Source organism: Pristiophorus japonicus, chromosome 20 (genome assembly GCF_044704955.1).
Source record: "Pristiophorus japonicus isolate sPriJap1 chromosome 20, sPriJap1.hap1, whole genome shotgun sequence".
NCBI lineage: Eukaryota > Metazoa > Chordata > Chondrichthyes > Pristiophoridae > Pristiophorus > Pristiophorus japonicus.
This window is the reverse complement of record NC_091996.1, coordinates 31,138,899-31,155,034: the sequence shown is the minus strand read 5'-3', so window position 1 is coordinate 31,155,034 and position 16,136 is coordinate 31,138,899. Positions and strand designations below refer to the sequence as shown.

Sequence of the window (16,136 nt, the reverse complement as noted above, 5' to 3'; positions counted from 1 at the left end):
AGGTTTTTAATTCTATCGTTCAGGAAATGTACCATATGTTAAAATTGATGACAAAAGCATATAGTGAAATGAAAGCCGTTCAGTACTTATTATAAGGGAAAACATGTATTATTGGCTAATAATGTATGGCAGGGTTAGTTTTTACCTTGTCCCTGGAGGCGATGTAAACAACGAACCAAAAATTGCACAGACCAATGCACAGTAACAACTGACACAGAGTACACTAATATGACCATAAGGAACATTATTACATTGCAACACATATTAATGTTCATTATTACAATTATGAAATTTGGTCAACAATCCTTTTAAATATTTCAGCGAAAAAGAGTTCAAAATAATCCTGAACAGTCATGAGAAAACAATGAGAAGGCCAAGTTTAACAAATTCACTTGAAACCTGCACACATCTTTCATTTAATGTTACACTGAATAGCATGGTTCAAATAAAATTGACATATATCCTCCAGTGAGGATCAACCTTTTGAACTCTCAGTTTAGACAGATCTTTTTTAATGAATGTGTTATTTATCAACAAAAGAATGAAGCAGTATGTGAATGGTTATATATTTCCTTTATTGCAAGTTGCACAAATAAATCGCACATTTCAGTTCTTCAACAATACTGATCATCCTATGTATTTGACATCTTTGGAGGGGGAAAGGAAGCAGAAATATTACTACTCCCCCAAAAATCTGCAACAATCTTTGTAAAATAACATCTGTTACCTACCATTAAAATGTCACAAAATTTGTCAGTATTTGATTTTCAATCTTATAAGACAAGCAATAATGTTTTAGAAGTAATGATTTGGTCTACTATTCATAGGTTGATGTGGCCAATGGAAAAACAGACAGCATGCATTTATGTAGTCTTCTCAGAAAAGTCTCTAAAGTACTTTGAATACAATGAATCATTTTGGAGTGTGGCAACTTATTGCAGAAAAGACAACAGCTGTTCTGTGCACAATCAATTCCCACAAACATCGATGAATAACCAGTTAATCTATTTTTATTGGCATTGGCTGAGGAAGGAATGCTAGCCAGAATACCAAGAGAATTCCCCGCTCATCTCTGAGTAGGCCCACAGATCTGTTAATGCCCACTGAACAGGCATACAAGGGCTCAGTTAAATACCTCACCCTAAGGAAGGCACCTTTGATGAGGCAGCATTCCTTCATTATTGCAATGGAATGTCAACTTACATTATGAGCTCCAACTCCTGCCATGGGGCCCGAACCCACAATCTTCTGACTCAGAAGCTAGAATGCTGCAAACAGAGCTAAGCTGACACAGTGAATTAGTGCTGAAGGTTTATAAATATGGAGCTGCATTAACTAAAAATGCATCAACATAATTAGGCATGTCAATGATGAAAAAAAGTATTTTTAATTCCATAATAAAGCAGAGTTTGGATCATTTCTACATGAACATATTTTGCAGAAATATGATAACCTCATTTCTGTTAGTAGAAGCTAATCCGTTCAGGCCACAAGCTGCATATCTCACTTATCCTTCAGATTCACTGAGCAGTGCTCCATGTACTCCATTTGTATACTCCATCACAGCACAGTTCAGAAGCTCATCACCCCCTGCAAACACTCATATTGAAGCTCAGCAATTTTGAGAAGGCTCAACATGAAATACAAAATTGCGCTGGGCTTTGTAGACTTGGCAAGCATGCCTCTGCTGCTGTTGCAAGCACGCAAAGTACACAGCAGATCTGGGAAAGCCAGATGGAAACATTCTGAAAAACGCCAACTAGCTGAAATGTTTTGATTACGACATACCCAATTTCATAATCCGTACCTGCTCACAATGCAATACAACTCCTCAGAAATACTTTTCCCCATTGGAAAGAGTTAATTAAAGCCAAGAAACCTACTGACAGGAAAAGAGCGATTACTACTTTTAGGGGTTTCCTGGGAGAGACGACCAACACAAATCAGAAAAGGGACAGAATAACAGAATTCAAATTTATCTGCCGTCTTCAGGGAATGGGCCCACAATTGACTATTTACATTAATAAAGCAATTCACAATCTTACTAGATGCACATGCCTCATTCTCTGTGTTGAAGGCAGAACTGGTCAACAATACTTCAGGGATGATTAGGGAACCTTAGAGAGGTTGATTTTTCCTGTAATTCACAAAGCTGGAAGAGGAAACATGGTAGCAGATGCATGATACAGTAAATCAATGGACAAAAAAGGAGGATTAGAAGTTCTACCCAAGAGTGCAATTTTGGCAGCAAATCATCCCAGTCAAGTCCCAACAGTTCCGATCAAGACCAAGAAACAGCTTTAAAAAAATTGCAAGATGCAGATTTTGCGATCAAGCCAGCCAGAAGAGCACTGTTCGCAGATCAGTCATTGAAATGGGAAAGCACAGATTTGGCACTCAAGAAGGATATTGTGCACCACCACAGAGCAGAATAGGATGGGCATGAATTTGAAGGCAGCCACAAAGCTGTATGTGCAGAAAGGTTACAAAATTAGTGGAGTGAATTCCATGACCATCCACGAGTGGACAATTGGTTATCACAAAAGCAGTGCTACAACTCCACTTTACTGTCCATGGAGAAAGTGGAGTAGGCAGTGCGGAAACATTTAATGGGAGAATTGAACAGTTATTGGAGGGAACAGATGGTGGAGAAGTATTGGTTTTGGGAATGGCATAATCTTTTCTGATTCTATGTTTTAGTATGCACCTAGGTCATTAGTTAAATGAAGTTTAGTTGTATATGCTATGGGGTGACCTAATAGAGGTCTTTAAGAAAGACTTTGATAGGATAGATGTAATGTTTCCACTTGTGGAGACACCAAAACTAGGGGGCATAAATATAAGATAGCCCAAAAGGGAGTTCAAGAGGAACTTCTTTACTCAGAGTAGTTAGAATATGGAACTCGCTTTCACAAGGAGTAGTTGAGGCGAAAGAATATACACTTTTATGGGGGTGATAGATAAACATGAGGGAGAAAGAAATATGTTATGTTAATAATGTTAAATAAAGAGACGCGTGTGGAGCACAGACACTGGCATGGACCAGTTGGGCAAATGGCCTGTTTCTATGTTGTACATTCTATGTAATCCTATGTAATCACAGCTGGCTGCAAGAGAGATAATGCTCAACAATCACAAAGGAATTGGTTTGAATTGTAGTATTCTACATGCATCTGTTTTTTTCAATGTTTTATGTTAAATCTGTTAATTTATTTGATAGGATCGTTACATGGTATCTGATGTGTTGTACATGGACAGGCATCAGAGACTGAGCAGGGAATGTGATAATCCTGAGGGACGGGACTGGGGGTGGGTGTAGCTCCTCTCAATCCTGGAACGGGGAAGTTAGGTCATTAAGCCGAAACCCAGAAGGTTCTCTGAAAAGAGGGAGTCGCAAAAAGTGAAGCGCTGTTGCAGTTTCTAAATTGTAACATTATTACCAGTTATTATAAAATACATGCTGTTCTATATAAAACGCTGTTTGGATTATCTGGAAGAATTTGAAGATCCTGTTAATCAGTGCTTGCAAGATTAACAAGGATACATCATAAAAAGAAAGGTTCTGGTTTGTCCTCATCAGGTGCATATCCTGAGGAATTAACAATTTTCCTAATTACAGTAATCTGCCTATTGAATAAAATGTAGTCTTGCACCACTCTCCTAAACATTTTCAAATGGGCAGATATTAAATAAAGGCCAGAAATTTTGCACATTAAAAGGCAGTAAAATATTTATTTACAATTAAATGTTGCCAGTAAGTTGAAAAAATACTAAATAATATTCTTAATTAAAAATATATATAAATTAGTGTGTCTCTCGCACTCCAGGATGACGGTGAAGGCAGCACAAGTTCATGGTAGATGAGTGCGGGCCAATACATGACAAACATTGTCTAGTGCAAGCTTCACATTTCCGCGTTTGTGGCGGGTTTCTCCTGTTGATCCCTCCGACAGTGACAATCCTCATGTCTCTCGCGTCTTGCCTCCACACTGGCACACCGTTGCAGCTCAAAGCCCTTCATTCCTTCTCTCACTTCAGCATGCCATTATCATCTGTTAGTGGCCCAGGTTGTCAAAGAGCCAATCACCGCGTTGCACTGCTTCAAGTAAATCTTCAGTGTGTCCTTGCAGCACTTTTGTTGTCTTCCTGCTTTCTTCCGGCATTCACCAGTTTTCCAAAAAGCAATTGCTTCAGCAACAATACGTCATCTATCCTAACACACATTATATATAAATATAAAGTGATAAAGTCCATGATAAATCAATTAAAGAATGACTTCCGAAGAAACACAATGGATTTTGATGTTTTATTAAACAAAGCCCTGGTGTCTGGCAGTAGATTTTGTCTTGCAACACGACTCTTATTATCACCATGTTGTAACGTAAAATCTCAAGCAGTCAATTGCATTTCCGACCTCACACTTCACAGTGTGAAAAGTACCAAATAAATGGAGAAAAATCAAATAATAAGAACTGGAGTTCTTCATTGCGAAAGTTTCAAAACAATCCTGAACTTCATGAAACTTTTAATCCTTTTAAAGAGATTTTCAGCTGAACTTAATACATTTAAGTATACAAATGACAACACTACATATTTAAAAAATGATGCCAGTGTGGAAACAAACAAGATGTGCATTGAATACTGAAGTAAAATATATTTGTGTGTGCAGAGATCCAAACACATTTAATAATCTCCCATCAATAAAAGCTAACCACAGTGGTTTATGGATCAAAAGACATCCTCATCTTCTTGATTACAAATGATATGAGCAAATTCACACTTAAAATGCAACTACCAGCATATCACTGGTGTTTTCTGCAGGGAATGCTTAAAAAGGTACCAATCATTCCTTGCAAATTTAGCAAAAATACAAAATGCAAAGATATCTTGTTTAAAAAAAAAGTAAATAAGCATGCTTAAAGACAATGGGCGGTAAATTGCGGCCTCGTTGGGTGCGTACGATGCGTGCACGCGCCCGAAGAGGCCCCGCGATTGCCGTTTCGCGGAAAGCAAAGGACATTCGCACGGGCAGATATTTGGGCTATTTGCCCAACTCCTACCCAGCAAATGTCCTTCAAACTCTTAGGCGTATGGCCTGCTTTTACCAGCATAAGAGTTTTAAAAGATGAAAAAATAACATTTTATCAATAATTTTTACATTTAAAAACCCTGTCCATTAAGGTAAGTTTATTTTTTACTCCTATTAAACATATTTTTTAAATCTCAAAAAAATAAATTTTTGGCTAAAACATTTAATTTTAAATATGCGACGTGTTTTTCTGATTTATTTTAAATGTTTGCGTGTTTTTCGGAGTATCCCCATTCACCGAAATAGTGATCTCCATTTGCATTACTGTGAATGGGGATACTCCATTTTAATTGGTTGGTCCGGCCCACGTGATCCCAGGCTGCACATTCACGCCTGGAATAGATGGGCCCATACACTGGATTGTGAATGGAGGCCTCAGACCGCAAGTCTTCGTTCCTCCGAGACCACCAGGTACTTGCGTAAAAAAAATTTTGGTTGGACGCGTCCGCCCACAGGAAGCCTCCGACCGCAATTTCTGGGCCAATGAAACTCTTCACTGTCAACAGATATTAACCAAAAGGAAGGAAAACTAGATTTTGCTTAAAAACAAAATACACCTTTTAACCGTAAGATTGAACTTTTCAACAAGGTTTAATTACTACCAGTGCCTGTAAAGAATAAATACCCTGTACTCCAGCCAAGTGTATGTAACAAAATCCCATCTGGTTGTGTGTACTTTAATATATTGCCTTTTTTGCCCATTCCTTCTCTTTTTTTCACTGCTTCGTCTCCTGGAACAGGGAATAAGTAATAGATCATTCTACAGCTTTCAAAACAAGTACTGCTCCACAATTTGTCTGGCAGATGATAAAGTTCCATTGGATAGAGAGAGAGAGAAAATGTTGGTTTGAGCCCCCATATTATGCCTAATCAAATAATCATCACAACTACCATCACCACTTGGTACACATATGTGTAGTCAGATCAATCAGCACCACCACAGTACACAGCGAATCCAATCAAAGGCCACGTTCTAGTGCAACAAGTAATTTAATTTGCTCTCCAAGCCCACTTCTTTAACAAACTATTATCCCAAGTAATTTGAAATGATGAAATGCAACGTTTATGTCTATACAACTAGCACCTATGCCCCAAGTTGAAAGATCTCATTATTTTTCAACCTCTTTCAAACTTTGCAAATCACACAAGTCACTCACCTGAATTGTGAAAAGGTAGTTTTTAAATGCCATTTCTAGCCTTGTAAATATTCAGCACAAAAATGTTACATCATTGCAGGAATTAATTATATTTTGTACATTCTGTTGCCTCTTTCTGTACGGAGTTTACCACCGAGTCCAGCCAAATCTCGAGGGCTATAACTTTCTTTCACGCGTGTGACTTATTCCAGAAATTTGGAAATAAACATTCCAAATAATTCCTAAAATAATCTTGAACAAAATGTCTGGGAAATTCTATGAAATGTGTGCATCAGCTGGCAAAAGGTAGAAAGTGCTGTTTCACAAGGATCGATGCTGGCACCACTGACAAACGATTTGGAATTGGGAATCGGAAGTACAATTTCAAAATTTGCAGATGACACCAAATTGGGGGATGTAGCTAATACAGGACTGCAACAAAATACAGGAAGTCATCAATAAACTTGCAAAATGGGTGTGTAATTGGCAAATTAACTTCAATATAGACAAGTGTGAGGTGGTACATTTTGGTAGGAAGAATAAGGAGGCCACACTATTCCTTGGAAAATAAATGTCTAAATGGGGGTAGAGGACCAGAGGAATCTGGGGTACAGATACACAAATCACTAAAAGTAGAGACACAGGTTAGTAAGCCCATAAAAAATGCAAATAAAGAACTGGCATTCATTTCTAGAGGGATACAATTGAAAAGCAGAGAAGTTATGTTAAACTTGTATAGAACCTTGGTTAGACCATACTTGGAATACTGAACAGTTCTAGTCTCCATATTATAAAAAAGGATAGAGAGGTACAGGAGGTGGTGTAAAATAGATTTACTAGAACGATACCAGGTTATACCCATCAGAAACGATTGACCAGACTGGGGCTCTTTTCCTCAGAAGAGCGATGGCTGAGGGGTGACCTGATAGAGGTTTTTAAGATTATGAAAGGGTTTGATAGGGTAGGCGTCGATAAGATGTTTCCACTTGCGGAGGAGACAAGAACTAGGGGCCACAAATACAAGATGATCACTAATAAATCCAATACGGAATTCAGGAGAAACTTCTTTACCCAGAGAGTGGCTGGAATGTTGCACTCATTGCTACAAGGAGTACTTGAGGCAAATAGCGTTGATGCATTTAAGGGGAATCTAGATAAACGCATCAGGGAGAAAGGAATAGGTGGTGATGTTGATGGGATTAAATGAAGACGGGTGGGAGGAGGCTCGTGTGGACCTGTTGGGCTGAATGGCCCATTTCTGTACTAAGTACTATGTAATACTATGTAAAGTTTTGCATAACACAATCAGAGTTTGATGAATAGAGTGGATGTCCCTAAAACAAATCAATGGAGTATTTACTTAAAAAACACAATTCGGTATCCTAGGTACAACCTGGGGTGGATAGGAACTTCACTGAGAGATGAAGCAGAATGTGTCAGCAAGAGGTGTGATTATAGGCATGTATAAATGTACTGAATGCAGCTACCTAGGGATCCGTATGGTTTCAAATCTACATAAAATTACCTAAAATTAGAAATGTGACCCAGTTTGGTAAAAAAAAAATCACATGGGATGCTAAGCTAAGGAGGCAGTCAAGGCCAACAAAACAACCAAAAGCTACAGAAGGTCCCAGACAAAATGCATCAGTGGGCAGAACTATGGCAGATGAAATTCAAGGTGTCATGCACGACAGAAGCAATGGGTTATATACTTAAGTCAATGAATGGTGTTGAACTACACAAGGGGCAGATTGAAAGAGATCTGAAGTGATAGTAGATAACACATCTACTCATTGCAGAGCAGGAATTACCAAAGCTAAGAGACGCTAGGCTCACCTGCCAAATCAGTACAGTATAAATCAGAGGCAGAAGCCATCATGCTTAAACTGTACTCTGATCAAATTACCCTTGAATACTGCATTCAGTTTGGAGGAAACATCCAAGCGCTGAAGGCATTGCACAGAAAGGTCAGGAAGCTGATCCATAGTACCTTAAGGTTAGAAAAAATGGTTTCTTTGGCCTTGAGAGAAGGCAAATTGTATGAAGGCATAGAAAATAATAAGAGTAGAAAAGGCAAATATGAAGCAGTACTTTAATTAAACACAACTACAAAACAAGAGGACATGGAAACAAACTGATAAAAGGCAAGCTCAGGATTGGTTTCAGGAAGCAATGCTTCACACACAAAATATGTCATTGCCTGGAACTGACTCTGGGAACAGTAATGGAACTCTGGGATCATTCAAGGGGCTATGGTGGGGGATCACAAGTTTTTATAGAAGGTGGCCCGAATATCCTCTTTCATCTTTACTTATCTTTCTGATATGGATCCAAGTTCTCAGGTGTACTTTCAATCACACCTTCCCGTGCAAGCGCAGGAGATGCAACACCTGCCCTTTTACCTCCTCCCTTCCCACTGTCCAGGGCCCCAAATACTCCTTCCAGGTGAAACAGCAATTTACTTGTACTTCTTTCAATTTAGTATACTGTATTCACTGCTCATGATGTGGTCTCCTCTACACTGGGGAGACCAAACGAAGATTGCGTGACCGCTTTGCGGAAAAACTCCATTCAGTCCGTAAGCGTGACCACAAGTTTCCGGTCGCCTGTCACTTTAATTCTCCACTCCATTCCCACTCTCACAGCTCCATCCTCGGACTCCTGCACTGATCCAATGAAGCTCAATGCAAGCTCGAGGAACAGCACCTCCTCTTTCGTTTAGGCACTTTACAGCCTTCTGGACTCAACATCGAGTTCAATAATTTTAGACCTTAACCTCTGCCCATATTTTGCTCTGATGTATTTTTTTTCTCTCTTTGTTTCTCCTGGCAGCTGATAATTATCCTGCCATTCACTAACCCTATCTAAACGAATCTTTTTCTAACTTCTAACTATTACCATCTCAAGTCGGCCCATCATCCCTTTTGTCTCTCAAATCTCTCCTTCCCTTGTGTTCTTTCCTCCCCTTTCAGTGCTCCTTAAGAATTTGTTCATTTCGAACATTCGCCACTTCTGACGAAGGGTCATCGATCCCAAACATTAACTCTGCTTCTCTCCTCAGTTTCTTAAACGATAAGGGGATAAGGGGTTATGGGGAGCGGGTGGGGAAGTGGAGCTGAGTCCATGATCAGATCAGCCATGATCTTATTGAATGATGGAGCAGGCTCGAGGGGCCGTATGGCCTACTCCTGTTCCTATTTCTTATGTTCTTATTGTAGTGTATGGAGAAAGAGTCAGACTGAACACTGTGAGCTCAAAGTAAAGTGTGACGTTAGTCTTTTATTGCAGGTCTCCAGAGTGCCTCTCCAACCTGTGAAGCCTCCTTAAATACCTGTGCTCCCAAGGGATTATGGGATCCCTTGGGACTCCAGGAGGATGAGCCCTCTGGTGGTTGTACAGAGTAAATACAAGTTTACATATATAACACTTATGTTCTTATGCTGCTTGACCCACTGAGATTTCCAGCATTTTCGGTTTTTACTTTCAATCACCATTGGTAGTTACATTTCAGAATACTCCTCTGGACAATCGTAGAGCTCTATCTTTCACTACCACAATTATCAATATTTCTACAGAATATTGCAGCTTGAACATCCAATTAATATTAGTGCTTCTGTATTTTCTGTGAAATTGCCACATTCGGCTAATCTGATCATTATGCTTGACAATAATTTGATATTCTGCAGCTCACCAGCATCATTCATGCACTGTACTATATCCATGTTCTTTGATGCTATCCCTGATTCAGGAAGAATGGACTGGCTCATTCTATCTGCCGCTGAAACCCTCATCCATGCTTTTTTTAAAACCTCCAGACTTCACTATTCAAATGCTCTTTTGGCCAGACTCCCATCTTCCACGCTCCATAAATTTGAGCTCAGCCAAAGCTCTGCTTCCCATACCCTAATAACATAAATGCAAGTACGGTCTTTCTTTCTCTAACTCACATCAAATCCTGTTCTTCCATCGCCCCTGTGATTGATGGCCTACATTGTCTTCCGATCACCAATGTCTTGATTTTAAAATTCCCATCTTCGTGTTCCAGATCCCTCTATGGCCTTGTCCCTACATATCTCTGTAACGGTCTCAATCCCTACATCCTCCAAGAACGATGCGTTCCTCCAACTCTGGCCTCTTATGCGTCCCCTATTTCCTTCGCCCTACCACTGGCAGTCATGCCTTCAGCTGGCTAGGCCCCAAGACCTGGAATTCCTTTCCTAAACCTCCCTTTGCTCCTTTAAGATGGTCCTTAAAGCCTACCTCTTTGACCAAGCCTTTAATCACCCATTCTAATATCTCTGACTTGGTGTCAATTTTTAATCTGATTACATTCCTGCGAAGTGCTTTGGGATGTTTAACTACATTAAGACGCTATATAAATGCAAGTATGGTTTAATAGCATCTTGTTTAATCATCTTCTCTTATCGACCTTCACACCGCATGTCATTCCCTGCCCAAGACGACAGGCAGGGAACTTATTCCCAGGCTTCTGCCAATGCCTGCATTGAGCCAACAACTAGGAGGTGCAGGAGAGATCGACTTGCTCTCCAATTTTCCTCCCTCCGCTCACTGCATGCCAGACACTTTGATTAAGATAATCACTTATTCCTGCTCTCATACTTTTGGCAGTGATCAGAGTTGATAAAGACAGTTTAGAAGAAATTAAATATGCCACTATGAGACTGTTGGAAACACCCTTCTACTATCTATATAAGGCTAGACTTTCTACTATGATCGGCATCGATGGGCGATATTTCCGGCGTCAGTATTTTTTTTATTTTTCAGGATCGCCGGAATATCGCCCATTTTAAAAGCCGCTAGTTTCGCCCTTTTAATTTGGGCGATAGCCTTAGCGATGTGAAATGGGCGATAGCAATATATTCAGTCGTGCAAGGCTGGCGTATATAGCAACGGTCGTTCTGCGCATGCGGTTTTTTTTCAGGCAATAAACTTTTCACGCGTTTCAGGAGTCATCTGTGCATGCTCAGAAGGCAAAGGGAGGGAGAGAGAGAGAGAAAGGATTTTTGAAGGAAGGTTTGTGGAGGCTTGTGAATTTGAAGGAATTGAGAAAAAAAGTAATCGGATAACATGGAGATGGAACACGAGAGTCAGGAGAGCGCGTTGGGAAGGTTGGAGGGAGAAGGAGGACGAAACCGTTCTCTGGAGAGGTGAACGAGGCCTTCGTCCACGAGGCAGAGACTCGGTGGATCCAATTAACCCGGGGTGGGCATGGGAAACAACTTCCCCACCCCGAAGAGTATACCAGCGAATATGGACAGATATCGCCGCAATAGTCTCATCGGCAGCCCACGACAGAAGAGAGCCAGACCAGTGCCGCAAGCGTGGAACAGTCTTGTTTCATCCCCAAAAGTATTAAATTATTAAAATGTATAATTGTAATGATGCAGACTCATTAATTAGAATGTAAATCTGCCAGATTGTAATTAAGCTGGGTAATCTTGGGTAGTTTTCATGTTAAGAGTTGGACTGGGGTTGGGACCTGCGCTCTTTAACTTACTGAGTTGCCTTAAACTTAAATCGACAGTATTAATTATTAGTTAAACGCTTTGATCGAAAATTAAGGCCAAAGGAATGACTGGAAACAGACAGACCGCAAACACTCAGCATTTCTACCACTTTAGTTTAGAAGAAGGAGAATTATGAAATTATATTGCTGCTTGTGTACTGTGAGCAACTCTTTAACTTGGGCACCGTTTCCTTGTTGATTAGGTTGGTAGATGGGGGCACGACTGAGCGCTGAGGGGGCCGCTCAGCTTTGGCCAGGCTGAGTCTCTCCGGCTGCTGTCAGTCACACAGTGACCCAGCATGGACTGGGGTAGAGCTGCCCTGGGACACTTTGGGACATTAGCTCCGGCCACACGGAGGTCTCCCAGCACAGTCCATGGACACGATGCCCCCTCCCCTCATGGTCCTGTCATTGCCGAGCTCACCAGCTCAACAGCGGTCCGGATTCTCGCCCCCCTCGGGGACCTCCATCGATTACAATAACCCAGCTCCCTCCCCTCAGGCGCCGAATGGCACGGGCCTTTCCTGGGGATTGTACGCGAGAGGGTTGGTGTCAAGCATTGCTTCCTAAACACGATCTTATTAAATATTTTCTCTGAACATAGATGCTATAACCATGCATCCATTGGATACAAACCGTATTAGCATATAACGTTAACAATGAGGTGGATTACAATATCTGTTGTGTTTCCGTAATAGTACCGAGGCAATTCGCTTATGCCATGCTCTTATCACATTTGCAGAGGAAGATATCCAAGAATCAGGCGGAGCAGTGGCGGACCGGAGGAGGGCCTGCTGACCTTTATGTACTGACCAATCTCGAGGAGCGTGCCGCAGCCTTTGCAGGCACGCATAATCATTCTGCCACCCGTTGTGGTGCAGATCCCGTTCTTGCGCCATGTGAGTAATGTGTAAACCAGCGGTAATTTAAAGTCATTCAATGCCATTTGATTATAATATATGAATTATGTAATATTATGAATGCAGCTTCTGTACTCTCATGTTAATTATATGTAACGTCTCTCGTTCACATTTATTGCTGTAGTGTTGCTCCTCATACATATGCCTGCACAGCGCAAGCATGCTCATGTCTCCCCTTCTCTTTTACTAATCTTAATTATGTTTTCCAGTTCCCCAGGCGCAAAGGGAGAGCCCTGGAGCATCACCCCAATCACTGCAGGTAGTGCTGACCACGGGGAAAAACAAGACACAACTGAGGAGGATGATGAGCCTGAAGGGTCCTTTTTAGTACCTACGGCCACGTCATCCTCAACAGATGAAGTAGCGGGGCCAAGTGGCTTGCAGCAGGGCACTCCGAGTGGTCCAATGCCCACGCCGATCCTGCGGAGATTGGGTCGGCGAGGTAGGCACATGCAGCAACAGGCAGATGTGAACGAGGACATGGCGTCTCTATCGAGGGCCAGCGTCGCCATTGGTCGAGAGCTCCTCCAAGCAATTGGTGGGTTGACCGGTAACATTGCCACACTATCTGCTAGAATCTCGGCGGGCATGGGACAAATGGTTGCGGCAATACGGCGAATGGCCGACTCCGTTGATGCCATGCGGTAGGTGCCGTACCACCATCAACTTCGACAGATGCGGGTCAGGAGGAAGCAGTTGCTTCCGACTCGGAAGAAGTTTCTTCGGAAAAGTCTGCTCCTCAGCCCCCTGAAGTCAATCTGCCGACGTCACCACCCCCTCCCATCCACAGCAGCAGTCATCGAGATGCTCAACTGCAAGACGACTTGGCCCCGTTACTAGGGGCGTATGTGGGAAAGGGAGGGTTATGATGAGGGGGGGCGTAAAAGGTAGAGGAGGGAAGCGTGGCCACAGGTAGGGGCGGGGGGCTAATCTATTTTAATTAAAATTGTTGACTGTTCTTATTGTTATTAAAAATTTGTTGAATGTTGGGGGTGGTGGGAGGATGTTTTTGTCGTGTTATTGTTATTTAAAATTTATTGTTGGGTGAAAAATTTTGTTGACTGTTGGGGGTGGGAGGTGGTGGTGGGGAGGGGGGAAGATGGGTGTTAGCTTGTTTTAAAAAAATTACACCAATTGTTGCATTATTACAAATGTTTATTGAACTTTACAATTGTTGTGCAGTGTCTTCTACTAACGTACGGTTAAACATCAATACAAGGGTTGCAAACAATGGCCAGGCAAGGATGACACGTAACGCAACTGTAACTGTCGCCAACATAACTTCACGCAAAGCGTTCATTTATGAGCTGTTGATGCAACAGTCTTGCAGTTGCCTAACTACCATGGGGCTTTTCCAGTGGTGTGGGGGGCGGGGCGCATGGGTTCCTCTCCGACGTCTCTCTCTCTCTCTCTCTCTCTCTCTCTCTCTCTCTCGAGGTGGACCAGCAGTCCCATCTGTTGTCCTCTCCTGATAGCTAGGTTATGCAACATGCAGCACACCACAATGAACTCAGCGATCTGCTTAGGGTGGTATTACAGGTTGCCTCCCGAGTGGTTCAGGCACTTCAGAACTCCAATTGTCTTTTTGACGATATTGCGTGTGGCTATATGGCTTTCATTGTAGCGCTTCTCGGCTTGTGTCTGGAGTTTACGCGGGGGGATCATGAGCCAGCTGGCAAGGCCATATCCTTTATCCCTCAGCATCCAACTGTGTACTTGTGGCTGACTCTTAAACAGGTCAGAGATAGTGCTCTCACGCAAGATGTGCGTAACATGGATGCTCCCTGGAAAATTTGCATTTACTGCCATGATTATTTGCTTGGGGTCGACAACAAGCTGCACATTCAGGGAATGGAATCCCTTTCAGTTCCGAAACAATTCTGCATCCTGTAAAGGTGCTCGCAGGGCGAGATGCGTACAGTCTATTGCTCCCTGCACCTTGGGGACAATTGGAGTTCTGAAGTACGGCAATTTTTTTTCCAAGAGGCCAAGATGATGAAGAAATTCAATCAATGTAAAAATATGTACCCAAGTATAATGGCTAATGCTACCCACAGTTTGGCGGATGTTTCTCAACCTTGCTCAAATACTGTGTGGGAGTAATGTCTAATACACGCCTAGGTCTTAATTTGGCTACAGTTCCGCTTTAGGACTGTGAAATATTTACTTTATTGGACTCGCATTGGTCATGTGATTATCCTACAGTGATTGAAGACATAATGGACAATTCAATTAAACAGCTTTACTATTTTAATGGTGATATGTGTTACTTGGGGGTAGTGGGAAGGTGTTTTTGTAGTGTTGTCATTATTTAACATTTATTATTAGGTGAAACATTTTGTTGACTGTTGGGGGTGGGGGGGGGAAAAGACAGGTGTATAGTTTGTTTTAAAAATGTTACATTAATTGTTACATTATTAAAAAAATTTTATTGAACTTTACAATTGTTGTGCGGTGTCTTCTAATAACATAAGGTTAAGCATCGATACAAGGGTTGCAAACAATGGCCAGGCAAGGATAAAACGTAACGCAACTGTAACTGTCACCAACATAACTTCAAGCAAAGCGTTAATTTATGAGTCTTGAAGCTGCGTAACTACCATGGGACCTTTCCAATGGTGTGGGGGAGTGGGCATGGGTTCATCCCTGATGTCCTCGTCCTCCTCCCCTCTCTCCACACAGGCAATGCCACTCCAGAGACTTGAGCACAAAAATCTAGGCTGACATTCCAGTGCAGCTTTGAGGGAGTGACCGGCCGTCTTTCAGATGAGACGTTAAACCAAGGCCCCGTCTGCTCTCACAGGTGGACATAAAAGATCCCATGGCGCTATTTCGAATAAGAACGGGGGAGTTATCCCTGGTGTCCTGGCCAATATTTATCCCTCAACCAACATCACGAAAACGGATTATCTGGTCATTATCACATTGCTGCTTGTGGGAGCTTGCTGTGTACAAATTGGTTGCCGTATTTCCAACATTACAACAGCGACTACACTTCAAAAAGTACTTTACTACTTGTAAAGGTCGTGAAAGGCGCTATATAAAAAGGAAAGTCTTTCTTGTTTAGATCTCAATTAGAAACTTCACATTGAATCTTCTTAATGCTGCTGCCTGCTTTCTTCTAACATTAAAAAATAGCTGTCAGCAGAGTACTGATCTCCATAAGTGTAAAAGCACACTTGCACAAACTTCTCTTAGGTAGCAAGATGGACGGCGCAGCCCACATTATAACTCAGGTCTTGCTGTGTGCACTTTGAACTCTCGGATACTAGTTTCAGATTGGTAGTACTGTATAATAAAAGTAGAGTCTAAAGCCGAAGTGGCTTATAGCCATCAACAGAAACACCAAGATTATATCACATTGCACTGCTCTCTTTTAATCACTCTTGATATTTAGTAATATTTATAAAATATTCAGTATATGCTTGCCTATGATGAGGGACTTATTATTTTTTTCAGTTCAT

The 16,136-nt window shown here is 41.6% G+C and overlaps 1 protein-coding gene across 8 annotated transcripts in view; it reads right to left on the bottom strand.

Annotated features, from left to right (window-relative positions):
* The window catches only part of dennd1a (DENN/MADD domain containing 1A), a 604,632-nt gene that overhangs the window by 576,031 nt on the left and 12,465 nt on the right, over positions 1 to 16,136 (bottom strand). The window lies entirely within an intron of this gene.